At 36.1% G+C, this 15,072-nt stretch overlaps 2 long non-coding RNA genes across 2 annotated transcripts; both read left to right on the top strand.

Annotated features, from left to right (window-relative positions):
* Window positions 1-1,860: 1,860 nt before the first annotated feature.
* LOC124173039 lies at window positions 1,861-7,650 on the top strand. Its single transcript, XR_006868350.1, has 4 exons — window positions 1,861-2,073; window positions 4,070-4,176; window positions 6,429-6,508; window positions 7,616-7,650. It is a non-coding gene; the product is annotated as an uncharacterized LOC124173039 (long non-coding RNA).
* Window positions 7,651-7,659: 9 nt separating this feature from the next.
* On the top strand, window positions 7,660-14,065 carry LOC124173034. Its single transcript, XR_006868340.1, has 4 exons — window positions 7,660-8,159; window positions 8,555-8,776; window positions 13,107-13,614; window positions 13,755-14,065. It is a non-coding gene; the product is annotated as an uncharacterized LOC124173034 (long non-coding RNA).
* The last annotated feature ends 1,007 nt before the right edge of the window (window positions 14,066-15,072 follow it).

Here is a 15,072-nt window from a genome sequence, read left to right as displayed (position 1 = left end):
AACACCAATGAAATTAATTTCGTAAAATAAAACATTGCAGTATTTAGCTAACATGGTGATATACACTGAAATATTTTTTCGAAGGCAAAATACTCTTCAGTTTCGGGAAAAGTATTAAAATAATTTTTAAAGGCTCCAATTTGTTATTAAAAAGGATGTCGTTTAATAGGAGACCAAAATATATTTTACGTGACCTTTATTTTCTCTTGCGCCAGGAAATAAGAACAGGATGTAAGAAATAAGAAATAATACTGGATTTCAAGAGCCATATTTCATTTTATAATGACGTCAATAAATGTACTTTAAGGAACTCATATTATAACAAGCCTTCAAATAGTGTTACCCTCGGTTTGAAAACAATAGTAATTTTGTTCACCTTTAGCTAAAACCAAGAGGCAAGATGCTAAAGTCATAGTATCTTAGAAGCCATTTCAGTAATTATGTATGAGTTTGCTGATCGGGAAATTGATTAGTTTTTTTACAGGGATTAAAACTTGGGAAACACCTGGATTCCTAAAAGTGACGTCACAAGCCGAGTGAACATGCATTAGGGGGCCTTCACAGTTCGGCGTTGCGTTGACGCCGCGGCTAGCGAGCCAATCAGAGCCCGTCTTTGAGAATTGATGACGTCACGTCTCCAGCTCGCTGCGTCGTCGCAGAAAAACTGAACCTGTTCAATTTTCTCTGCGTCAAGGCGGCAGTACGCCGACGATTTCGAATTGGTGTTTGTTTCTGGGTATGCAAATATGCAAGATTAGCTGTAATGGGAGTGGCAAATGCTATTTATTTCTTTATTTACTATTATTTTGAAGTGTTCAGCTTAGATATTTCGTATCTTTCCTAAACATAAGACAATTGTTAACCCTAAATTAGATTACAATCACTGAGGAGCATAGATTAGCGTAACTCATACCCGTAAATTATATCAAAAGCTAAATACAGCGTTAGAGGTGCTTGTTGGTAGCTAAGGTCGTTTAAATTCCATTTTATATCCAATAATTGTGCCCTCATGATCTACTCAGTTAGAGCTATTTAGATAACATGACTAGGACAATCTGTTTGAACAATATATATCATTAATAAATATTCCTGATAACATTCCACGTTACTCATGTTCATTGAGTGTATGTAATTAGCTATTTTTCGAATACTCCGAGTTAGGAAATAAAATTTAAAGGTCATAATAATACATAGGCAAGGGCCATCACTACATGCATTATTATCGACTTTGTGGTCGCCATATTAACTTCAAATACTATTTATAGTTAAGAAGAACATTTTAAGAAATGAAATTGGGTAAACATGCAGAAATAAGGTCGTTAAAATTCCATTTTATATCCAATAATTGTGCCCTCATGATCTACTCAGAGCTATTTAGATAACATGACTAGGACAATCTGTTTGAATAATAGATATCATTAATAAATATTCCTGATAACATTCCACGTTACTCATGTTCATTGAGTGTATGTAATTAGCTATTTTTCGAATATTCCGAGTTAGGAAATATAATTTAAAGGTCATAATAATGCATAGGCAAGGGCCATCACTACATGCATTATTATCGACTTTGTGGTCGCCATATTAACTTCAAATGCTATTTACAGTTAAGAAGAATATTTTAAGAAATGAAATTGTGTTAACATGCAGAAAACAACATATGTATTGTGCGTTTAGTTCGAAATCATAAGATGATATGCTCACAGGCTGATTTTTAGGAGCCGACGCTTTTTGCCTTTCATTTGTTTTCGCAACGCAGAGCTGTGAAGGGCTCCAGCTTGCTGCGATGAGTTAGCTCCGCCCCCAAGTACGCAACGCCGAGCTATGAAGGCACCCTTATCGTCTCGGATGTCGGTCAGATCTATGTATGGTCACTAAAGATCGGAGGAGGGAACTGCTTCGTGACAAGTTCATGGTCAAGGTCAAGCATTAGTCAATTTGTCAAATTGTTTATTTCATTCTCTACGTAGGCTTTGATTGCACAAATGTGATGACCCCGTCGAAATTTTTGATGTGAGCGAAAGGCATGAATATTTGCTTGGACAAATGATTTCGGGCTTGGCTCGAATTGAGGTACGTGGTTTCTATGTTATTGTTTAATTCTGGTGTATTAAAGGCGTTAGCGTTGTTTTTGGAACATAGAAATTCCTCGAGCCTTCGAAAGAAGGGTGTATCGGATCCATTAGAAACAATTTTTTGTCTGGAATTTTAAAGAGATGTTTTTATAGTTGAGACTGGATCTTTTTCGTAAACTTGGTGAGAAGAATGGTCACTCTTTAATGCAACGTAGGTTGCCTGAATTTGAGAATACTAATTTCATAAACTTCATTGATTTATCATTGTGGAATCGATGTTTGTGACGTATCCACATGATGACGGAGGATTGAGTGCTAATTGCTACTTCCCTTGAGTTTTGAAGGAACTCATTTTCATCACAACTACTCGAACTAAGCCATCCAAACAGTTTTTCAACTATTTCGATTTCCTTCGTCGTGTGCATAGCAAATCATACATGATCCGTAAACTGTTTTCCACATCATGCAAATTGATTACGACCTGAAGTATAATTGTTTTCGTGTGTTCACTATGTTAGTATCCTTTTCTATCAGTGAACTAGTATCCTATAAATCGTATACTTTCCTGGAACATAAAATGCCAGACTTAACAATCCAATACCAATTTGGTGATATTATTTTTTAGATATGGTAATTTAATTCGTCATCTTATAATTCTCTTCCAGCCTCTGGAAAGCCTCAACGAATGCCAACTAATTTGTGAGATCAATTGTGATAATTATAAGAAAAAAAGTGATTACATTCATGTAGTGGTATACTTTTCCAAACTAAATAAATCAGTTCCTGTGAGTAGTAGGATATGATGTTTGAAAACATAACCGGTAGGAACTTCAAAAGTGTTCCATTAGTTATCAAATTGAAATTCGATAGAGAATATCAGTTGATTCATCTTGGATTTAATAACATGAAATTTATTTTTTCCGGCGTAGAATTTTTCTGTAGAATTATTTAATACTCTCGAACCAGCTACATTACTGTTTCCTCTGTCCATTTTTTGTTGTGTGTTCTTATTAAGCAGGGGAAAGTGGGTCAAAACAGACCGGTTAACACTGTTTCATTTAAAACTTGACCCGCTGTTGCTAATATTCTTTAAAATGTGGTTAGCAGTAATAACCATGCATATGATTGCCCAAAGATGGGGCAAAATAGGCACCCATTGAAATTGCATTTACAAAACTTTTATTGTACAATTTTGAAAGATTAATTTTATAAGCACACTTTAAAAAGGTGTGATATTTCTAAACATGAAATAGTAGATTAGCTATATGTGAGGCTGGATATTAACTTGTGTGCAGCAATCACAAATAAATTGTCATCTTCTTCACAATTTGAACACGACTCTCAGCTCACTCTTTGCAGTTCAAACATTGTATCCAATCCACTTTATTCTTGGAACTTGAATACCACTCATTGAAAAATTTGCAAGCCTACTCGTCTCCTTCATCACAATCATCCCTATCTGTAAAGGCCTGTTTACACGATGCATTAACATGTACAAGTTAATGTCTTTTCGTGAATGATTTTTGAGGACCGGAACGGAACATGTATGAATGCGTGAAACAAATTAGAACAGGTTCTATTTTCTGTGAATGCATTGGTGCAAATTGGGTGGTTAATGGTGCATTTTGGCGTTCATTCTCACGTTCATACATTTAGACAATAACCAATGCGTACTAATGCATTGCGTAAACCGGCCTTAAGATTATCCAACCTCTGTCGGTCCTGCCCCACTCTCCCGTGACGGTTTTGCCCCTCGACACACAGCACAAAAAATGTGCCAATAAAAGTAATCCATAATATCGTGTATCCATAATCAATTATTCGTCTACACGGGCTTAAAACACAACTAAAAACACTAAGCTATCATATTAACTTACTGTTAGTAAATCAAATCAGCATATAAGCTGCCAGATCCAAAACAAACTTAAATCGTTCAGAAATAATAACAAATAAAAATCCTTAATAAAACTGTCTAATATTCGAAATATTCACAGAAACTAAACGGCGGCCTCTACAAAAAGGAAAAAGAGCTCCATCTGCTGGTAATGGCAGCCACTTCAACTACTTTATAATGTTGCTGCTTGAAAGCAACAACTACCAGGTGATTTAAAGGGCCGGTTTGATCCGCCCTGTCAGTTTTGCTCCATTCTAACCTGCATCATTCTTCTTACGTCAATTCATGCTGATCTTTGCTTATACTTTGGCATTGTGTGAATGAATGAGGTATGACAATGTGACAAGTGTTAAAAACCTGCTATAAGAAAAAAAAAATATATAAAAAGTGAAAGATATCTTTGATTGAGCATTGCTTCAATCTTTGATTTCGTCTTGAAACAATTTTCCTGGGAAAATATTTTCAAACCCATCAGACATACCTATAGTATATGCTATTCTTTCCGTCGGCGAAATAGTCTTGAATTTTAAAGAAATCTTTTGGTGCAACTAAATTAGTGTCTTCATTCATTATGGTGACTGTTGAGGTGCCATGTAGGTGAAGCTTGTCATGGGTCATTCAAATCCACGCAATTTAAATTAAAATTTTACCTGACGACCATTCATCTATAATTCATGTAGGACCCTGTGAAAACTGGCATCAGCACCTTGGCTTTTATTTCAAAACTTGTGTGTGCAGTATGGCATTTATATTATTTCTAAATAGGTTGATTTTAATTTTCAAAGAACTTTTTCATCAAGTCATAGACATCTTAGAAACATCAGAAATGGCCATTGTGGAAATTGAGGGGAAATATTAATTTTATTTTGTCTATAATGTGGTAATATTAATATTTAAATGGGAATGTTGACCATGCCTTTTTTCTGTTGACAGTGTCAATTTTTTAATCAAGTTATAGACGTCCTAGAAACATCAAAGATGACCATATTATGCTACCACTTTGTGACCCAGCGTCATCTATAGATGGCGGCAGGCTTGGCTTGAAAAATTTTTGGATCTGGGCAAAGTTAAAATTTTACTCTCGGGCTAAATGTGTTAAGGGGAAACATCAATTGTATGCTGTCCATAATGTGGTAATATTAATGATGAAACTGGAATGGTAAAAATGTCTTTTTTCTACATTGGTTTCTAAATTTTTTATCTAAATTGCAAGACATATTTTATATATAGTTGATTGGGAGGTGCATTTAAAATTTCATAATTGTTTGAAAATCCTGAAAATGTGTCAATTTTGACTAGTTTTTTCTTTCCAACTGTGATAAGTGCTAAAAGTACAAATGATAAGTATTTTTTACTTTTTCAAAAGGCAAAGTTACTTTAATAAACACAAATATTGTTGACTTTGATTATAAATTACTATTGAATGTGAAAGTGTTGCACATTCTAGAGGGGAAACATCTCAGTAAAGCCATTTACAAAAACTAACACTATTTGCTTAAATGTAATGTAATATCTTATCCAGGAGTCCTAAGTGGTGTTGGGCGGTATGCTGGGTGCCAGTGTGGGTAAATACCGCCCACACTCACAATGAAAGGGATGCTACGTTGAAAGTAGGAATAATTAGTAGTAGTGTTTCCTTTAGAGGGTGCGTCGGCGGCTAAGGCCATTTTGCACCACTCACTGACTGGAATTGATGGAGGGGAATAGGCCCGTTCTTAAATTAACGTGTCAATAATTTACAAGAGGTGTCATTTATATTTTTTATATTTTATTGAAAAGTCGAATTGAGTGTAGGAATGCTATCAGTCGGGAAATGTTTTCGGGAGTGTCTCCTAATACCTCAGCTAGGTTATCTCCGAGCTTGTGATTCACCCGTGCAGTCCGATATCTCGCACAGTCCGTCAGGATATGTTGCACTGTTGGTGGACAAATACAATTTAAGCATTGGGGCTGTATTCTCTCTTCGGTGAAGAGGTATGAATGGGTTAATAAGCATTGTCAATTCTTAAGCATGCTAAAACCACTTTCTCCTGGCAGACATTTCTTATAGAGGAATAATGGAATTTTAGTTTAGTATTAAGTCTCTCAGAGTAGGTGGGGACGGACAACTTACTACTTGCTGGCTCTTAAACCTGTTCATCTGCGAGTTTCAGAGGAGGATATGCTGAAGGACAGGGTGATGAATGAAAAAAAAATGTAGGAAGTAGAACCAATTGATAATACTCAGGCTCTCACCACCTGTGAAGATGGCAAAGCCAAACGATGAAGTCTGGCTCCCAAAAATCCCGACAATGCGTGACTACCTATCGCCTCCCGTCGGTCTTACTGCTTCAGGGGCTGGAGGGGTTGCCTGCCTCCCCTCTCCTTCTCCTGCAGAGGCCTCCACTGCAGTCTACTGAAGTAACTAAAAAAAAGAAACAGTGGGAGCACAAACAGAAGTAATTTATTTTATGTTTCAGGATTGCCTCTTATGTGCTGGAGATAGGCACGTCAAGGAAGGAGCGATTACCCATTCCAACCAGATTGCGTAACCTATTCGGTAAGTAGGTATGTAGTTGCGAATGCATTTAATCTATGCTTTTCCTTGAATTATTCATTATTGTGTGACTGCCTTGTATGAAAAAGCATGCCTGTAAAGAGCAAAATTTAAAAAAAATATAATGGATGAACAAAGTTTGAATGTAATGTAAGTTAAGAATGGATAGCTAATATTTCTTGTGTTTCATCCATAAAAATTTTTGCCATGGTATAGTTCGTTCTTATTCCCAAGTTTACACACTTTCTGAAAGCTTTTCCGAAACTAATTCAAACAAAATCTCCATTTTTCTATTCATCAAGAAATAATCGTATCGCAATGTTTGTGTGTACGAAATATCTTTTGGGCGCTCCAGACAGTCTCAATCAGAGGCCAACATTTGTCAGTGCTAATGAGATGATTATTTTTGTCATTTTATTTTGATGGATTTGTAACCCATAACCATTGGCGTGTGGTCTGAGAGACATCTGCATTTTTTTAATTATGAATGCTTTCAAAATGACTATTACGTATGTCATTAATTCCTGTTATCTTCATATTTTCATGCTACGGATATCAAAGTCTCGAAAACTAACGATTTTGTTTTTTATGTCTCTAAATATCCGGCTACATTCCATTAATGGTCTTTGAGACCACTCACAACTCCGGGAGAATACATTGAGAAAAGGAATGAACGAAATATGTACAATTGTTTCCAAATAATTAGCCATTTTAATTTAATATTGATGCCTAAATTTTTAAACATAACGAAAAGTTGATCATTAAAAACGATATTATTTAGTGTTGTAGACATCAAGTTTTATATTTTATGCAAATAAATATTTTTACTGAATAATTGATCTCTATAGTTGATGCTTGAAATCAAATATAAGTTCATGAATAGCTAAGCAGTTATAATCATATAAAACTAAGCAAGAAAAATGGCTTTGCAACATTTTCTGAACATTGAGTTGTCGTGGTCTCCCGGACTGCATGCCACTGGTTATGAAGCAAAACAATTATTGTTTCAATGTTCCAATGTTGGAGCACATACCTATGAAAGCTTTCATGACCATAAAAATTTCTTAAGTATCTAAAAAGTGAACAGTATCTCTCTATTCTTCATTCCAGATTGCTTCAACAGGGGAAAACAAAATTAAAGGAAGACAATCTGTTCAAATGCAGTGGCTGAGTCAGGGAGAAAGGGGAGATGAGTTGAGGGCACAAAGATATATCCCTTACAGTGAGGACACTGTTGATGAAGAGAGGGTTGTGCCATCTAAGACTTCATCTTGTAGATTTTCAATCTCCATTCTTGCAATAATTTGGTTTTTATCATTCAGTTCTCCTTCTAATATGGTCAGGGTATCAGTTAGAGAAGAAAATTCCACGTCCATCCATTCCATCCTGAAGAGTTTCTTCTAGTTCCTTTATTTTAGCCTCCAAACTTTCCTCCTTAGCTTCCAGAGATGAGTTCTCATTCTTCAGCAATGAATTTTCTTCATTTTTCAACAAAGTTAGCCATCGAAACCAATGCATTGACCTTTTTGTAAGAGAATTATGCCAGCCGAAACTGACAGTAAAAAGGTCCTTAGGAGTAGGACTTTGCCCCCAATACCTGCATCTTCTGCCAATGAGCTCCATGCACGAGAAAGTGAGGGAACATTCCTTGACAGTAAGATATCCACAGAGACTAATACGTTCTATCAATATTTTAATTGGCCATCTTCATTAGATGTGTGGGATTAGATTTGGGACATCAGAGAAATGATGGGTGGTGATGCAATGAAGGCCAGTATGGTTATGAGACTGTGGACTGTCAACTAAGTACATATGATTCAAGTTTATGTCTGTTTCAGGGGTATTTGTATGCGTTGAAAGTAAATTTTGTCTCATAGGTCATTATGTTGAGCAATTTAAAATTATTTTATTCCCTTTCTTTGAAAAAAGTATTTAGTGGTTCATTCCGTGATTAGCATGGTTCCCTGGTCAAGAGCACATATTTAAAATGAATATTTAGTATTTTTATTTGTGAGAGCCACTAATTTATTTATTTAACCTATGTTTTAGGTACTAGGACTCACTTCAGTAATGAGAACACTAGCAGAACCAGGAGCCCATTAAAATAAAAAAATAGATACTTTAGAATCATTGGTACATGATTTGCTGAAGAAAGTGGGACTGAGACAAAATAAAACATTGCAGGATCGTGTAATGGAAAAATTTTATTAGACCTCTTTTAGCTTTTTCTATTTCAAAAGATGTTAAAATGAGCCCATTTCAAAAAATATGGTAAGGATATTTAATATACTCTATTTTATTTCTGTTGTACCTTGCTTTTCTTTCTCAGAAAAAAATTGGTAAGCTGACCGTGATAAGAAAGTGAGTTTTCTTGATTCAGGGCACAAACACTTAGCTTGTGATTTGTGAATAATCAACCTAAATGAAACACAAATTGGAAATGGAATTCATTTACATTCAAAGGGCATTTGTTTGTTAACTTGTTGACAGTCAATAGATTTAAGTGAATGCAGAGCACCAGTGGTTTGATTATGAATTAGGAAGCTTGCATCATCCACGTCTTAGCCATTATTGTTCGCTCACTCTATATTTATGATTTTATGTGGTTATTCATCGCATTTAGGAACACTTTGTTGATGAGATCCTCATAACATGAAATTGCATAAATTCCGAGGAAATAAATGAATCTGGTTGTTTGTTGATATGAACGTGGCCATTACCCATGGTCAACAATTGTTAGATATCTTTACATATACTTTTACTTGCCTTATATCATTCTAAAACAGCTGCCATGAGTTGATGCATAAAGGACAAATGCCGTCCACAAATCAATGAAGGAAATGATAATTTCATATAGATATTATAATTTTATAGTTACCTTAACTTAAGCCTCCCATAATAAAATTCATAAATCAAAATTAGAGTTTCAATTTCATCTTGAGATTTAGTGCATTGGCTGCATTGCACAATGATTGCACCCATGAGGCAATAGTTGCACCACTGGAAGGAGAGGAAGGCGGTTAGAACTACAAGGGGATCTCACATTCTAAGTCGATTCATTACATGTACAACTCACGAATATTGTAATTGTTGTACGGTGCAAATTTCTTCTGGTAAGTGACTTTCACTCCTCACTTTTTTGAAGTTCTCCAGCATCTGCCACCAGAACAGTGTTTAAAGAAAGGCCAAATTTACCCTTTAATAAGAGTCCATTTCAGTTAAGAACCATAGAAATAATAGTTTCTCCAGGTTGGAACAAATTTCCATCTCAAAAAAATGACTGGTGTTTAACCCCTTAGCTGTGGGATTACTTGATTTTAGCTAACACCCTGTGCGGGATAGAACCAAGAAATACTCTTACCTTTAGAATGGCCAAGTGTCTCGTAAGGAATGGACCCTTAAAATCCAGTCAAACCCTTCTGTCTTTCTTACAAAAGGATGGGCCGACATTGGGGCACTTGTCATGGTGCTCAAATGCGTTCATAGCATGGAGCGGGAAGGAAACAAAACAAAATGAGTGTGAGAAAGAAAATTGTGGGAGGCCGTGAGGGAAGGATGGGGATAGTTAAGCTGCTTTAGCAATCCCTGCATTGAGGGAAAGTAACTTTGGCTCTACCCAGATAGCAATAAAAATTTTGAGCGACTGGTGTTGGTTGTTGAGCAATGGCCAGACATTGAAAAATGTTTTTCCCGCAGTCAGCGTACAACCCATTAATTCTTTCTCCAGGTTGGAATAAACTTCCTTCTCAGAAAATGACTAGTGTTCAAAAAAAGTTAAAAGAAATTATTGTAGTAATTATAATTTTCATACTCGCCTGCAGAAAGGGTGTTAAGAACTTTTGCCGGGCCATACGATATGGCCTCTTGAGAGTGGAATCGGTGTAGGCCAAAATTTTGGGTCAGTCCATGCGAAACTTACGGCCAGCCTCATGTATGGCCCCAGTGTATAGAATGGCCTCATTTAGCAGAATGGCCCTGCATGGTTCAGTGGGTCTATTCACTAACTCAAAGCTCCCATTCTGGTAACTTCGAACTAGCTACCACAATTGGCTACCTACCGTATTCCCTAAGTGGGGGTGGCTACCTCAGACCAAAAATTGCTGGCAGCTTTCTCAAACGGTATATGGAATATGAGAAATATTTCACGTGAACTCAGTTTTTACTTTTAGAACCAAAGAACTGGCTTGTTTCATTGTGTTACCTGCAGGAAAATCATAATGTCACTCCTGGCTGGCCATTTCTTGTAGTTCAAATTAACAAACTAAAAAATTATGAAAAGCTGAGTGCCTTTATCTTCATTGTTATAGAAATACATAAAAATAAATGTATTAGGCTATATGGCATACGTATCAATTCAATAGTGTTGATCGATGGAGCAGTTTATGTCACTAATGTTAATCATAACCACTAGGTCATGTAATTATCGTGAAGTGAAAATACAAGTTACTACAAAGACATAAAACCAAAGCAAGGAAATTGTCGTTCTAATGCCTGAGAATTTTTCACTAATGTGTCACACTTTGCTACAAAAATGTTGATTACCATCTGTTTCTGAGCAGAGATTGTTCCTTCTTGCACTGCGAAAGAATATCGCAATTACAGGTGTATATGATAAGTAGTATTATTTTTTCAATTTCATTTTATTTAATTTTTATCACTTATCATTTATTTAATGTTTTTATTTATTTCATTTTAGACTCACAATATACTTCAAAGAATATTGACACAAAACTCTGTCATGCCATTCTCACAATGGCTAATTCAATTTTTAAAAGGTTTTATGAATCAGTTTACATGCCAACAGCCAACCCTGCACTATTGCAAGTGAGGACATTTCATTATAACTTGACCATCACAATGATAAACCAACCTACGTTGTTCCTTCTCTCAATATTAATGTCATGCACTATCATTATTCTTGTGATGACTTTCTGCGTGGACTTAATGAATGCCCATGATTACACTTTTTCAAATTTCAAAACAAATACTCCACCCTAACAACCGGCACTGAAATTAAATGGGTATAAAAGGCCTAAGACACTCAAATGAGAGCAGAATGAGATCATGAATGCATTCATTCATTGGAGGAGCAAGAAATGTATTAATATCTATCATAAAACACCTTACATTACTACACAAAATAATAATTGCCTTCTCTTCGATGGTCTGCATCTATGCAGCTCTAAACTCTCTTCACAAAATAAATTGAAAACAAAGATCATTGCCGAAAATGCACGGGAAAGTTTAACATAAATGCATTGACACTTGCAAAAATAAGACATCCATCTCTTAGCAGTGGATATATTGGTATTGGTAATCACTTCAATGCATCAATTTGTACCGTCACTACAACAGTGTTTATCGCAACATATATCATAATCACTGAATGCGAGTTTTGTCTCCACATCAGTAATGACTTCATGCAAAATAAGACTTCACGTGAAATAAAATGATTAGAAGCAACATTTTTCTTCTCCAAGTGATGTAATCAACTAGTTAACGTGATTGATAGTTCACTCCGAAACATACATGTTTAGACAAGAAATTTATCACTCATTCCCACTACTTTGTTAAGAATACAATAATTAAAGACTTAAAAATAATTTATGCAGCATTCACGACCTTATCAAAGAAAATATTTATGGACAACAGCAAAAATAATCAACAACTTTCTTGTTTACCAATCCATTGCAAGTTGTTCCAAGAAAAATACTGATGGGATAGAACATGAGATTAGCAACATGCACCACTTGCTTTACGGCGGTTCATAGGAATTCTCTTTTGATTTGATGGTAGCTAGCTGAAGCGCAGAGTCCCAAGGGTGTGCTTCGAGAAACTACCCTTTGTGGAATTTCTTCAACCGTAGTATCTAGTTTGAAGCCTGGAAGTAGTAGCTCCACATCCCATAGAGAATACGGGTTGAAGCCACAAAAGTAACTGGTAGCCTCTGCTAGCTCTTTCACCGGTGCTTCTGCATTAGGAAATACAAGTGGGAGCTAGTAGCTTAGTTAAGCATCTCAGCGCCAGAAAGCTACCATGCTTCGAGTTAGAGAATAGTCTTCCAGGGCTCTATCACTATGGTGTATTTCTGTATCTTCATTTTGTTCATTTGGTGCTTGTAACTAATGAATTTTAACTGCTGCAAGCCTAGGCAGAATAATAATGCCACTGCTTCCCATTATTTTCCGAAGCCCTTCCTGCATGAATACAAGTAGGCCACTTACTAATGCAATTTATGCGAGAAAAAAGCTGCTGTTATTGCTCTCCTTACATCTTTTTGGTATGTTTACTAGGAGGGTAGTTCAGGACACATTTTTCACGTAGCACTAATGAAATGGTCCCCTATGGGAAATTTTTAGTCTGCACGGTGTTTTGGGGAAGTGAGGTAAGGAGGGATTCCAATCTCGGCATCGTAAGGGCTGAGGCAGGAGGTCGAGGTAAGAAGATAAGGGGATAGGAACAAATAATAGGCCAGTCACAGTCAATATAAGTCCCAAGTGAAGGGAACCATTGTAATGCTTTAGATAATACATTCAAAGAGCTTATTTCACCTGTGGAAATATAAAAAATAGCTTACTAAAGAAATACTACTCCTTTCCAGGGACAGCAATGTCGCCTCCAAAAATAACATGGATATGTTCATGAAAAATTTTCTGTGGCATATCTGCTTTACCACTGACAACGGATTACTGTGGCATGGTGACATGGTATTTCCGCTTGAAAAGCTAAGGATCATGCGCTCTCACGGAAACAGATCAGCATGATATCCTTGGTTAATAATTTGAAGGAAACATGTGTATATGAGAAGACGCTAATGGATGTATGCAGTCTCATGAGATGCAGATGGATATGTGGTCTCCTGATGCCCATACATGGTCCCCTCTTTGGGGTCAAAAGAGATGCATTGCGAAAAATGGTTTCCTCGCAAGAAGAGAATGTCCTGGAGGATTTGTGTTGGGTGGCTCTGTTCACTATGGAAGGTGAGCAGTCGGTGGTGAGCAGTCAGAACTATCTCCCTAAATACGGGTGACCCCTCATTGAAAAGAGCCATCCTCGCTCATCGGAGAAGCAAAATACCAATAGAATAACTTCAGGCTTGGAAGATTGATGTAAGTATGCTTACTGCTGTCACCATGCCTACATATCGTTTTCCTACGTTTTATGGCTAATTTTATCCACAATAAAAACACTCATTGGGTTATTCTTACATATTTATTATACCAATACATTCTTTTTTTGTGCATTGAAGTTCTTGGTCAGCTCACAGTCCCTGGAAATGATGTTGCTCAAATGGACCCAGAAGTATTCCAAGGCTCAGAAACACTTAATGGCTCCAATGATGCTGAATACAATACACAGATTGAAGAATATAAAGAAACAGAGTGAAATTCCACCGCATAAAGATGAGAAATGAAGAGCTAGAGCAAAAATTCATGTTATCACAGGTTGGAATGTATTTGAAGTCTTTGTGTGAGAAATTTTTGCTGGGACAAAAGAAGGATTTCATCTTAATGTTTAAGAAATGTAAAAGTAAGTGAATAAAAAAGCAACATGATCTAAGATCATTTAGTTTATGTCTGTAATTCTTATGGGATGGAGGAATCTGAAAATTTTGCAGCTGACTATTCATGAGTGCATATTTCTGTTTAACATAGATTTTGATGCTAAGAGAGCAGTTTATCAGAGATTATAAGGAACTATTGAACGACCCTAGTATTATTTTTGGGTCCTTCACTCCCCGTAGTACTATGAGTATGTTAGTGACCATTGGGTTTGTTTCTTAAATTATCGCCGATAGTAATGGTGGAATCCCAAGAAAACACGTCATCTTATATCCATTAGCTGAGCCAATTTTCCATATTAATTCCAATAGTGATGATATTTTTTCGTCAATTCTATAAAAAGGTCTATGCAGTTATGTTAAGAATGATTTCCTCATAAGTGATAAAAGGCAGGTGAAGGCAGAGTCAATGTGAGGAGGAGATAAGATATCGCGGACTGTCCACCTTTATGGACTCAATAATTCTCCATTTCCTCTTTGAACGATGATGCTTGTCGCGAATGTTTAAGTATTTGAGAGCAATGAGAAACGGATTGCTGGACTCACCAAACTTCTATTGAATGGCACCAAAACTCAGTGACGTCATGGCAAATTTTGCAGTGAGGGAACACTTTTTCCTTGACACCTGGCTTAATTGACAAGTGAAATATCACTCTGTACTTTTTGTTGCAAGTGACGTCTGCATATTTTTAAATAAACCTTTTTTTTGGTCACGAATATTTCTTGGTAGACATGAATTTTAGACATTTTGAGGCACCGAAATTGATAAAAGTGTAATTTAATTATCGAGTCATTTTTTAACAAGCACACCACTGCAAACAATTCATATCGCCCAGAAACTTAATAGAGCCTTCTGGTCGAACTTTCAGTTTGCATGAGAGAAAATAAGTTCAGCTTACATGTGAGACAATGTCTATCTTTTCTACTGTATTAAAAGTCGATCCTCGAAAAGAATTTCTTATATTTATTATTATATTATTCAAAAACAGCCAACAGAGCTTTTTCA

Source organism: Ischnura elegans, assembly GCF_921293095.1.
Source record: "Ischnura elegans chromosome 13 unlocalized genomic scaffold, ioIscEleg1.1 SUPER_13_unloc_4, whole genome shotgun sequence".
Classification (NCBI taxonomy): domain Eukaryota; kingdom Metazoa; phylum Arthropoda; class Insecta; order Odonata; family Coenagrionidae; genus Ischnura; species Ischnura elegans.
The sequence above is the reverse complement of the archived record's forward strand: the minus strand, read 5'-3'. Positions and strand labels throughout refer to the sequence as shown.